The following is a 13166-nucleotide window of genomic DNA, read 5'->3' as shown; positions in this document are numbered from 1 at the left end:
TGAGGTATTACGCAGTTTAAACTGCAAGAAGCTGTGCTTATGAGCCTGTACTTCTGAGCTGGGAAAACTCTCTGACTTTGTGTACATGTAATTTAATAGGTTACTAAGGCAGAACTTGTTGTAAACAGCATTAGTAAGAAGCTGCATGTGCACGGACACCTATACACTGATATGATGCCTCCATGCACACATATATTCACACAATAACTTTTAACACTGCTCTGAAAGCCTCTCAGGCTTCGTGAACTCATGAGACTGTAAAGACTAATAGAAATAAAAAATAATAATAAATAAATTGATCACGTGAGTTGTTTCTCACACGCCTGATTATCAGTGAATTGCACTAAAATATCTAAAAGTCCTGCCGATAATAGAGTTTAGTTTTTCTGTCAGTTAACAGTCGACCAGCGTCAGTTTTAGGAGAGTTTGACATTTTCAGATCTGATAAAGAATGAAAACAGAGAAATAAGGAAAGTCAACAAAAAGAGAAAAGAACACAACAAAGTAATTCTGAGAGAAATAAACGAATGAAATGGGCTCACTATAAATAATAATAATAAAAATAATAATAATAATAATAAGGAACATAAAGAAAGAAGGGAGTAGAGACAGGAAAGAAAGAATAAATGAAGCAAAGAGTGATGGAAGAAGCAAATAAAATGAAAGTGTGTGTGTGTGTGTGTGTGTCCTTTAGTACCAGTCAACACCTGCACGTACATCCACAAAAGTACCAAAACCACGTGTTCCCTCCCACAGGCGTCACTCCAAATTCATGCACTCATTAGCTACTGTACATACACTTGCATCAGACACACACACAGAGTTCGTTCCTTCATATCCACAGTTGACAGACCTGCTGTGTCATTGTCATCATTTCAGTCCATGACAGAGCTACTTCGCTGTGTGATGGGTGTAAATCCTGCATCAGCACCGACTCCTCTTGCAGGCCTGCTGCTGCTGGCACACGGTGTCACTTCTCATCATCACCTCCGAACCAACAGCTCACCACTTCTCTTTATCCCAGTGCCCGTTACAGACCTGCTGGCTGCTTTTAGTTTGACCTCACTCTGTTGGCATTCAGGGAAATTGGAGTAACTACCTTGTAATTAGTCCGCTGCAATTACTTTTCTCATTGTGCTAATGCTGTTTATATCTTCAGGATAAATCCACATTCTCTGCTTGGTTGACCTCTTCTTCACCCGCTCCGTTCATGTGATATTGGACTTTTGACATGTTCACACTCATTTGAAGTCATCAGATAACACTCCATATCAAAATAGCATTGTTAATTTATGGAACTCCAAGAAAGTAACAATCAACACTTTGCCATTGCTTATGAATTACAGATTAACACCCATCAGAGTCAATTTAACACTTTGATAGTTTAGAACATTTGCCCCAGAGCTATATCAGCTCTGAGTGGACAAACAACTCTCCAATCAACACCTGTCAACTCCAAACATTTCTCACAGAAAAACCGCACTCGCTGACACTGGAGTCTACTTTAGGTGAGAGCAACAATTGAGTGGTGCTGAATTTTAATGTCAGTCATTAACAGAAACAGACAAATCAACAACGTGTGATGTGTAAATCCTGCACTTATATCTCGATTTTGAATATTTGTGGTGATTACTCCTAAGCTCTTCCTATTTATGTGGTTTTTTTGGGGAAGACCCTGAACCAAATTGATCCAGTGCATTGAAATGACAGCTACACTGTCACCGGTGTATGTTCCAGATCTACCAATAAGTTAAATTTAAAAAAAAAAATAGTTAATTAATGCTGGAATTATAATTAGAATGACCTTTAATGAATTGTTCTGTCCAACATATAAATAGCATTATTACACACAATTAGTAACACAAGTGCAAATGTTCTTGTTATTGTGCTTCATGCTTCTATCACTTTCATTACCCATCCCGCCTCCCACCTCCTGCTTTCTCCCCCAGCTCATTTCCCAAAAGAGTCATCACACAAACAATTTTATAGTGAGCTCATGGACTAAGATGCCATCGATGTCTGAATGTTTTATGGAAACCAGGTCGCTGAATTCTCAGTGGAACACGTACACACACCGACATACAGAGCTTGTGTGAGTCTATTTTAGTGGGAATTCATCTAGCATCTAATTTTAGTGCAGGACATTCATGTTATTGGAAGCAACCTGTGGTGGCTGTGCTCAATACCAGCTGCCAGCTCTGAATCACACAACGATTCCTTTCTTATCGTTACAGGGTAGGATGTTTGTGGGCTGCTTTCACAAGGTTAATGATTATAAACCATCTCTTATGGATTATGTATCAGTGGAACTGGTAGTAATCCAGACTGTAATCCAATTTGACCAGATTTGCTGGTAAATCTGGTTTGCAGAGGAAGGAGGGCCAAAACTCCAAAGATGTTTCCAAGGTTTTAAGAAAAAGAAATAATTTTCTACATTTAGTACATTTTCTTTGGTTTCACTCTTAGAGTGCTGCAGTGTAGTTACACATGTCAATACCACTTAAGTGATTACCCTTCTATGAAATATGTTTTCCTTGCAAAGATTTGCATAGTTTTTGACATTTGTTCAGTTCAGTCAGTTTTAAAATAGCACAGACTGTCATAATTGTCTCCTTCTGTGTTGACAGCTGCTTATTCTGCTTGGGGATGTGTTGATATTGTTTGCCATCATATGCGTTGGATGATTGAATGCTATGATGGATATTGTAGGTATTCCAGTTACCTCCTGAGATAATGAGTCACCAGTACATTTTCCTTTTATGTTTAAGTGAAAATGAAAACCTGTAAATCTAGAGTTAGCAAATGTTTTCAGTTTGAATTGATCCTGTTATGAGACATTCACATGGGTGCAGGGACATGCTTCATGTGCAGTGTGATGAACTCAACAGTCTAGTCTTTGATTTCCACATTGTTTTGAGATGTGGAACATGGATGTTGTCTCTCTCTCATAAGTTTCCTCCTGGTGCTCCAGTTTTCTGCCACTTCTCAAAGACATTTAGGTCAAGTCAACAGGAAACTTCAAATTGCCCCTAGGTGGGAGTGTTTGTTGCGTCTGTGATGGTTCTTTTGTGGTTTTCCCCTCAGCATGTAGAGTTGGAGTTGGACACTTTTACAGTAATGTTTCATAACTACAAACTTACATGGTCAAAGGATCAGATAGTCTTTGACGTAGTGTATATGTAAGGTTTGTTTATAGCCAAAATGTGGCTTGGAAAGCCATTGTCAAGTCTCATGTCTGTGTGTCTTTATTTAGACATCAAGATATTCAGCCCTAAAGGTGTGAACCTGCAGGAGTTAAGCCTTCATGAAGGCCTATGCAATAAATTCAGCTTGTGCTGTTCTGAAGGAGATGTGAATTCATGACAACTGAAAAGTAGTTCACAGCAGAAGGAAACCATGGAGAAACTCTGTCAGGCAGTCAAGAATTATGGTTATCACCTATCAACTTAAAATATCACACATGAACTGAAACACTGTCTCCATGTGCCTTCGCTACACCTCCCTTTTACTTTGCATCAACTTAGAACTGCAAACAGATGTGTTCACTTACATTTTCAGGTCACTGAAAGTTAATTCACACCTGCCAGCCAATCAGAATTGAGCATTCTTTGGGGAAATAGATTTAGGTAATGGACAGATAGATTGATATTGTTCCTGTTCAATCCCTGCAGAGGAACAGGCAAACTTTATGCTTCTCAGCACCTGAGAATTAGTAATTGAATCTTTAGTTTTAATCAGCCAATCATAAATGCAGTATATTGTGGCCATTTTGTACTAGTAACAGTGAGTAAAATCCTCTTAGATATACTCTTTAAGATCATTTTCTGTCTGCAGCTACTTGTGATAAAAATGGCTTGAAGTAGGAGTTAGAATTAAACTAAATCACATTACATGCAATCCTACATTGCATGAATAATTCATTACCAAGCAACCACAATTCAAAAAGCAGTACATTTGGTCTGCTCCTTTATTACTCCATTGACCCAACCCCTCACATAATAAATCTCATTGATATGTACAAGGAAGCATTGATTACATTTAGTCTTTCCATCTAATCTTACCAAGTACATGAGCCGTTAATGTTTAAATCAAAATCAATACATAACTTAATCATTCAAACGCATCTCTAATTTGTTTGTCACAATCGATTACCTTGGCCTGAGCGTGCTGTCTGCCTCTTTCCCCGTCAATTAAGGTTTGATGTGAGCAGACTGAAGCTGCCAGGAGTGGAGGGGCTGGGGGGTTTTATGGCCAGCCCTCATGACATGATGATCTATCAAATGTTATGACCTTGGGAATATTAAGTAAAAATAATATGGAGGCAATAGCTGAAATGAAGCAGGGATTATTTCTCATTCCAAACAGCATGTTTATAGGAATTAAATTATTTGGACAGGTTTACTATTTATTTTTATTTGCACTGGTACATTTATAATAACTAGATATAGTTTTAGCATAAAGTGGATCCAAATTTACCACAGATGTTATCAGAATTTTCAGATAATGCGCTTCAAAATTAAAATGTTATTTATATAGCGCCAAATCACAACAGATTTAGGCACTTTACAGTGTTTAAGGTTTAAGACCTTACAAAACTATTTACAGAATTATATAGAAAACCCAACAACCCCACATGAGCAGCACTGGGAGACAGTGGAGAGGAAAAAGGGTGGGCGACCATCTGCCTCGACCGGTTGGGGTGAGTGTGAAGAGAAAAGAGAAGAGAACAGCAGGTAACAAAAACAACAACAAGCAGCTGGACAGTCGGTAGGACCAGTAACTGGAATCTGGAGATATACAGCTCGTAGGCTGAGGATGCATGCAGAAAAGAACAGAGAGAGGGAGACAGTGCAGGAGAATTGAAAATGCTCATGAAAACTGAATAATGAAAATCTTCCCTATAAACATATTCATACATAGTACAGCAGCTGCTACAAACTCTGAATCTCATATACAGCCCATACCTTCTGTATGTAGTCATAGCTGTGGGTAGACTTATACTGTATATCATAAACAGGTGATGTTGAAGACTTGATGATTGATAAAACAGCTACAATTGCAAATTTCCCCACTGAGGGACGAATAAAGGTTTATCTTACAATACAATAAAGGCACCATGCCTTATAAAGAAAGAAATGTTTTATTGACAGAACAGATCCATGCATTTTTGAATCTAATAGTCCCACATCCACATTTTGTGCCAGCAGAGAGGTTTGGAGAATATCAGGCAGCAATTACAGTTCACATAAAGCCATACCATGAAACAGCCTTTTTTTTTTTTTTTTTTTTTTTTTACGTGCAATGTTTCCTGGAGGAAAGCAGCTGCCTGTCATTCCACATTCCTGCAACATCTAGGAGAAATCTTTGCTCATGTTGACTTCAGACTCATTGCTTATTAGTCCCTTTGAAACAAATTAAATGAAAGCCTGTCTATATCATTGGGGTACAGGTACATGTAGGTAAAAGATTTGTCCAGTGTCAGTATTTTTGAAGGCTTTGAGGGGATTTAAGTGGGTCTGCTACAAAGAGCTGTCACTCAATCATGATGTCCAGTTGAGATTGTTCTAAGGAGGCGGTCTGCTATCATTCTATAAGATATTGCTTTCATGGGGCCACCTTGAAACTCCAGACTTGGTGACTTGGAGCTTTTAATTGAATGATTACATCTTCTGCCATTTAACATAAGCCCACCACCCACTGAGCTTATAAATACAGTTTAATTGGCAAAGCGCACTCGATAGACTTAAATAGACACTGAGAGTTCATTCTAAATACAAAGCTCTTTTGAGAAGCTGATATCACTGAGATTCTTGGTTTTCACCCAGCAGTAATAGTTCCCTCTAAACTCTGACCCCGTAGCCTCCAACTTCATTTGCCCTTCTTCTAAATTCAAAGGCATATAAAGGTCTCCCTGAGTACCCTGTGAAAGTAATTTGCTTAAAATGTGATCGTAAATTTAGTCAGCTGCTAAAGTTTTATAAGGAATATTGGGAAAGTTGGGTGTAATCTCTGTTTTATGTCGAATCTCTGACAACACACACTGCACATTGTGAGGAGGCTGATTGTTTTGTTTGATTTAGGAGTAATAAAGGCATGATCATCCGTGTGAAAGCAGTACAGAAGTAATTTCAAAACATTACAGTATTTACTTACTGATTCTGAGCTAATGGTGGCAAATGTGAACTTATATGCCCCAAACTTTATTTAACCTGATAAAAAAAATCATTTATCTTTAGCTCCACATTATTATCTGCATGACAAAAGTAGTTCTGTCTTTTTACAATACGGTGTCGACCTGACATTATCACAGTAAAAGTACAGTTGGGTGAGATCATGTTTTGTTAAGAGTCAGCACACATAAAGAATCTGTACAAATTGTGAAAAAGGTGTTAAAGATATTTCAGGGTTTATGTTTTTATCATGTTCTAGTTTGAGTTTCCTCAAATAGTAGAATATTTTGTGTTCTGAGAATCCTTTTGATCCCTGTGTACCAGATAGAGAATCAATGCTAATGTAATATTTTTGATGGTGCATTCAACATCTGAACATCAGTTGGAAGCCTTACAGTTCCAAACAGTGTTGTCCTAGAATTTAGACAAAAATTTAAACAAATGGATTTTGTTGTTTTTCAAGATTTGGTTTTCTTTCAGTAGAAAGGTTGTTGTATAGCACATCTTGTTAAATAACACTATGTGAAAACCTCCGAACACACCAACAAGAAAAGTTTCCAAAACAATCCCAGTATGCAACCACATTACTACCCACCAGGAGAACTCTAAACTCTGTACGTCAGCATTAATGTAACATACACATAATGTGTAGTTAATGAGCTGAAAACTGCAGCCGTAGTTCGGCCCTTTTAAATGAAGTGATTCTTTTTTATGATGGAGAGGCTGAATGGATCTAACAGAAGTGTTCAGTGTTTCACAAGGTGACATCTACTACAGTATGTTCCTTAATTGGAGACAAATCTTCTCAGGGGCTTTTACATTGATGTGTACTACTGGAGCCTTTACAGATAAAACATTTCGTCTCTGTCTTCTTACTTCTGACAACCCCCAAACCCCATCTGCATTCAGAAGGTGATACAGAGATATGGCAAGTGAAGTTAGAAGCAGGCTGGCAGGGGGAATGAGAAGCGGCCTTCATCTTTGAGTGGAATCGATTGCTTGTGCAAGTTGAGGGAAATGAGAGAGATCTGACCACCCTTGGTTTGGCTGGAATCACTCATGGACAGAATCATAACAAGGGAGAGAGCTCACGGCCGGTCGGTGTGTTTGTGTGACAGATTGAATGTGCTTGATGGTGATGGGTAGGTACTGCAGACCCTTATTGTTTGTTTGCAACAGCTTCTTCTCATACCTTTTTCCTTTTTATATTTTCTAGAAGTGTAAATTAAACTACACTTTGCCAGTTTGACTGGCTTCAAGATCTGAGTCTGTGCAGTTTAAGCATTCACATCAGAAGTGAATGATTAAATTAGCACTCATAATGCTGTGTGGCTGAAGGTGTCAGAATACATCAACCTAAGTGCTTGTTGATGGTCATAAAGAGTTATCTGATCAACATAAAGTTGACAGATCGGAAGAAAGATTTTTATGGAAGTCATATGAAAGATGACTTCTTTAACTGTCTGGACTGTTGAGTTAGCAAAAGCCCTTAAGCATTGTAGAAAGGTTAATGACTCATCAACCACCCCTCCGTTCAACCATTGTGTGTTTACAACAATCACACCATCACATCACATCAAGTAGCATGCTGACCATCATAGCCAAACTGACCCTGGTCACTCAGCATCATCTGAGAACGGACTATGTTAAAGACTTTATTCATGTACTGGAATCTTGAAAAATATCTTCTTTCAGTTCTGTATGTTGTCTGCAAAACCTGACTGTCAGATGTTGATGGACGCCCACTGGGGAGAAAATAACACAGTGGAAGAGTTTTGAAAATATATCTACTTGTTGAATGATTCTTACTCAATGAAAGTACATTCTCAACTTTATAAAAAAAAGTCACAGTAGGTGCAACTGATAGTTTAAGGTGATTCAAAGTACCAAATATGGCTAATGCCTGCAGAGCTCAATTTAAGGAAGTATCGGAGCCGAAAGGACTTCCATCTCTGACCGGGTTAGTAGAGGGCCAGAGATTTAACAGGATGAGACAGAGGTGGGAGTAAAGGGGGCTGCTGGGGTGGCTTCATTGGAAATAGAGGCCATAGATCTGTTTGTTTGGGGATTAGGCTGGGATTAGGCCTCTAATTCCCTTCCCTCGTGTGCATAATTGAAAAATGTGTCTGCCCATCGAAGGAAAATGAGAGGCCGCGCAGCCTGAGCCCCTTGCAGGGCTTGATTTTCTGTTTCTTTTTTTTTAAATTGCTGATGAGCTCCAAGGCAAAGAGAAGAGGAGGAACTTTTAACAATGAATTTCAGGTCGAACCACAATTGAAGACTACAATTGAATGCCGTTCATGTGCACAGAGTCAATCTGTTCCTCCGTCTGTGTCTGTGAAGGATGAGTTCTCTGACTGCAACAACAAAGCGTCCGACAGCTGCATCCAACCAGCTTTTTGTTCCTCAGCCGTGAGGAGAGAGTAGCTGTCACTGGAGTCTGTAATAGTGCACTGTTCGAATGTCTGTCTCTATGGTGTGTTTGTGTTTTCATCACCAATCCCTGTGTACTCTATTGCCTGGTGACCCTCCCACAAAGGAAAAATCAAAGACATATGCTGGAAAATTCCTGTATGTTTTTTTTTAATGCATGAGATCTTGCAGTAACGGTGCAGTCGTTTGTAATCAGTGTGAAACCGAGGCCCTGGGTCCACTTAAGGTGTTGAATATCCACAGTAATTTGTTTTGTTTTGCTCTTTAGATACATATGGCTTTTTATGATGACATTGCGGGGTGGATGATGAAGCGACCACAGATGTGATACTATAAATCAGATCAGATAGTGCTGTAGAGCTGCATGAGACTGGAGCAGAAGGGCTATCTTTTATTTGTCAAACCACACGTAAAGATCTAGATGGGGATAATATGTTTGAAATATGGCCATAAATCCAGCTCAACTGTCCAGACACTTGTGAGAAATGTTTATCTGCAATTTCTTTCTTTTATGTCAGTCCAAGTCAGATGCATCATTTCTGTCTTTTATCTTAACACTTGACAAGTTACACCGAGTGCTTTGATGAGGTGATCATGTCGGAGCTCGCTGCCGATTGAGCCGTCACTTTTCTCATGAAGCTGAAAGCACGGTGCGGTCTGACAACAGATAAGATTACACTTTGACTTTGACATCCAAATGCTTCTCATCTCAGGGCCAAATAGACTCACTCATCTGCAGACTGAAAACTGAGGATACGCAATAAACCACGAATGCATTTGTCACAATTTCACAGTTTTTAGAGTGATTTCACTGAGGCAAGAAACCAGAGTTCCTATGAATATGGAGCTGTGTTTAATTTGTAAAACACCTGACTTTAATGGTCAGCAGTATTTTAAGATATAAAAATCTGGCTGCTTAAATAATTAACACCTTTCTCCTTAAACAGCTGCCTTTGAGCAGATGCTTGTCGGTGCCCAACAGTAAAACCCTCTTGCAGCTTCCTGTTATGAATTTAGAGCTTGTAACTGTATGAATATAAAGTAGGTTGTTAGGTTATAGCACAGCAAGCTTTCCTTGGATAAATAAAGTTTTAAAAACATTTAGACAGAATTTGGCTTCAGCATAATTAAATTATACAGTATGTTTGGGAAGTTAGACAATAGGCGCTATCGATCATATCATCTCCTCACTGGGGCAGCAAAGAAATGTGTCGGTAACATTTGATGTCTTCTGCAGTTAATTATAAGTTAGGCTATCAAATGTTGAATTTATATTCAGTCACGCCTGCTTAATTACATGTGTTTGCCCATTGAACCTGAGACATTTAATTGAAATGCACATCAAAATGAATTTGTCACAATGGCAGTAATGCTTTCACCTTTTAAAAGAGTGTGAAGGGTGTGTGATTAGATGAGAGTGACTAATTACTTTTTTCAGTTTCCCTTTACACCTTAAACAAAATTCATCCTCCAAGGCCAAAAGATGTTTTTCATATGGGTGATGCGTGTTCCTTTAATGGAAAGGCCCAGTAAATAGGCCTGGGCTAGTAGGGCTGTAGGAAAGTCTGCAGCCCCCTTTACGCTGCCAATTCAAGTCAGGCTTACTGCAACAGAAGGCCTCCTGGGGGCTCTTTGTTGATCCTCCTTTATACCTTTGAGAGGTAATATCATGGGCAGGATGGTTTCTTCTCACCCTGGCATCTGTGCAAAACACATGTGCAGCGTTGGGTCAAGCTGCAAAGGACTGCTATGATGTGCGAGTAGTTGGAGGAAGGCAGCAAAAGTAGGTGGGAAGTTTTTTAGTGACATTAAGTGACATAACCAACCAGTCAGTTATTGTTATGCTTAATCAGAACCCAGTCTTACTCCAACTCTGACTTAATCCAGTACCTTCTTTCTGCTCCAGGGCACATTCTAGCCATCCTAGAGTCTCTGTTTTTCTTTCACCCATGTGTTGCTGCAGGAATCTGAATCCGTGAACATAATCCTTTATGCTCATGTTCTCAACATGCATCAACTGTGTTTGAGTCCAAATCACGTTTTTATGTCCAAAACTAGCTAAAACTTATCCACCAGTAACGTTTTAAAAGCAACATAAATAAAATAGTCAGTAATCTACAACAGCAGCACAAACTAGATCCTCTAAAATGAGTACGTTTTACAACACAAACACTGAACACTCGTGTATGGTTGCATTAGGAGTTGCACTGGTTTGTGCTTCTTGTACTTCTAGGATCGGGAAGTTGAGTCATGGCAGCTGGACTTCACTCTTGTAAGTTTGAAATGTCTTTCTACTCATTCAAGTTGCTTCTTCAGTCGGAGGAAAGTTGGTTGTACCGAGGTTTTGAGTCCTGCTAAAATGTCCCCATGGAAACAGAGCACCTGAAACCATAAAAAGGCTGTTAACCTAGACTCTCTGCAGTTTGCTCCAGTTTGGAGCTTTGCCTGTCATTACTGCCATTTCCTCTGGCTCTCTACACCTCTTGATTGCTGATGTGATAGTGAGATACAGTAGATAGAGGGAGAGACCAGAGAAAGATTTTCTTTAGCCTCTGCTTTTGGTTTACCGAGTGCTGTTTTATTTTGTTCGTGCAGAAGTGTTTGGAATGCTATTATTATTTCTAATGTTTTACCAGTAGTTTTGAACTTATTTATGTCTGTATATTGAAACAAGGTTTGTCATACAAAAACTCTTAGGCCTCTAGGTCAACACAAAGTTGTTCTTTCTTTCTATCCTAATGACAGAAGTCTTTATATAGTTTATATATATATTCTGCTTTTCCATAGAGCTCTACTGTTACTACCATTACCACACTCACTGTTTGTTATTGAGTCGGTCTCACATACCTCTACTGTAGTAAATACTCACTCAGAGCGCCCAATTTATATTCATATGCTACTGAAAATGGTCCCTGCTAAAATTATATTTACTGTTGATTATATTTATTTCTGAATGAGTTATGTTAGTTTATTTAGCCTTTAAAAAACGTCAATTGTATTTTTGTGATGCATTTTTAAAATGTTCTGTCTTCATTTAAACCAATGGGCTCAGGGCCGATTGTGAAACAGACAGACTAAAGCGACTAGAGAGTGTCCTTACAGAAGCGTAGCAGCATGTAAAGTTGTGCAAGTCTCCCATTCGTGTCTATGCCACGTGTTCATAACCAAGTGATAGAGAAAACTATCATTCCAAACTCAGACAAAACAATCGTGTTACCACTGGGTATTTCTGTTTTTACCTGTTTCAACATAATATGGTTAAAAAAATGACGTGTAACATTGGTTACATACTCTAGTAGCACTGGAAGCTAGATTGTGTGTTTCAGCTGTGTTTACTTGATTTATTGTTCTATTTTGTGAAGACTTTCTGTGCTTTGGTGCTTTCTGTTAAGTCTTTTATGTGCATAGAAAAAAATGTTTTTAAGAAAAACATGTAATAAATTAACTTTAAATAACTCAGTAATTTAAGTGCTAAATTTGGATGTAGAAATGTCTTATTAGGAAGCAGCCTCTACTCTCTTTGATATTAAAGAGAAGAGACTGAGTTTAATAGAATGTGCAGAAGTTATTGACATGAAATGCTGCTGTTCGCCAAGCAGTTGTGTGCTCCATCGTATGTATTCCATACTCTGCCTACCCTGCAGTGTAGCTGCAAGTTCACACTGTGCACAATGGTCTTATCAAGCCCACGACAACAGACACACTGCATGATGGTGGCTGCAGGGCAGCTGTAATTGGAATGGACAAGGTCAAGTGTGGCACTCCCAGTTTTGAGGGGAGCACAGTGTGCTTTTCTTCTACCCTAACTATGATGCCTACACAATCTGACATCTGTTGATATAACACTGCGGCCATGCTGCTAGGCAAGTATTGAGTAGTAGCGGGTCAGTGGCATATAAATCTTCACTCACCGAAAAATGAACCGGACACATTTATGTAGCCGCGTACTGAGAAGTGTGAAGTGTCTTAGGAGAGGAAACATGTTTACTAGTACTGTGAAATCAGGAGGGCATATTTCACTAGAGATCACAACTGTGTAAACATGTTTACTCAACAGAACAGTTTCTGCTGGACTGATAAAGGTTCGTCCTCAAACGTTAATGGAAGATATGGGGGATCTAAGGCATGCTGGCGAGATGGCACCCTCCAGAAGAATGGCACTTCAACATGTGAAATCTACATAAATGAGTTTGTGTTTACAGTTGAATGGATTACCAGGGTTAACACAAGAGTTCACACAAAGTACACATGGATGTAATTTTTCACTGTCTTGGTAATTAGTATTCAAAGAAAAGGTAGTGTGATGCATAGGCTTAATGAATTTGCATTATTCATTCAGGCTCCTCAGACTTGCTGTGGGAAGCCCCTGTGTATGTTTGGAGCCCATGGGAAAGTCCTCCTGACGAGTTGAAGTTGAATAGAAACTTTTTTGCTTGCAACCTCTAAAAAGAAAGTGCTGTCTCTTCAAAAATAACCCAACATGGACGCACTTGTCTAAAATGGTGAACTTAAATGACAGCCAGTAGATCAGAGAGACCATCATGTTGCTGAAAGGTTTTCTTC

General features: G+C 39.0%; 1 protein-coding gene across 1 annotated transcript in view; it reads left to right on the top strand.

Annotated features, from left to right (window-relative positions):
• Window positions 1-13166, top strand: part of gfra4a (GDNF family receptor alpha 4a) — a 104894-nt gene that overhangs the window by 40983 nt on the left and 50745 nt on the right. The gene's annotated exons all lie outside the window — the stretch shown is intronic.

Source organism: Anabas testudineus, chromosome 22 (genome assembly GCF_900324465.2).
Source record: "Anabas testudineus chromosome 22, fAnaTes1.2, whole genome shotgun sequence".
Taxonomy (NCBI): domain Eukaryota; kingdom Metazoa; phylum Chordata; class Actinopteri; order Anabantiformes; family Anabantidae; genus Anabas; species Anabas testudineus.
Note: the sequence above shows the minus strand (reverse complement) of the source record. Positions and strands in the feature narration are given on the sequence as shown.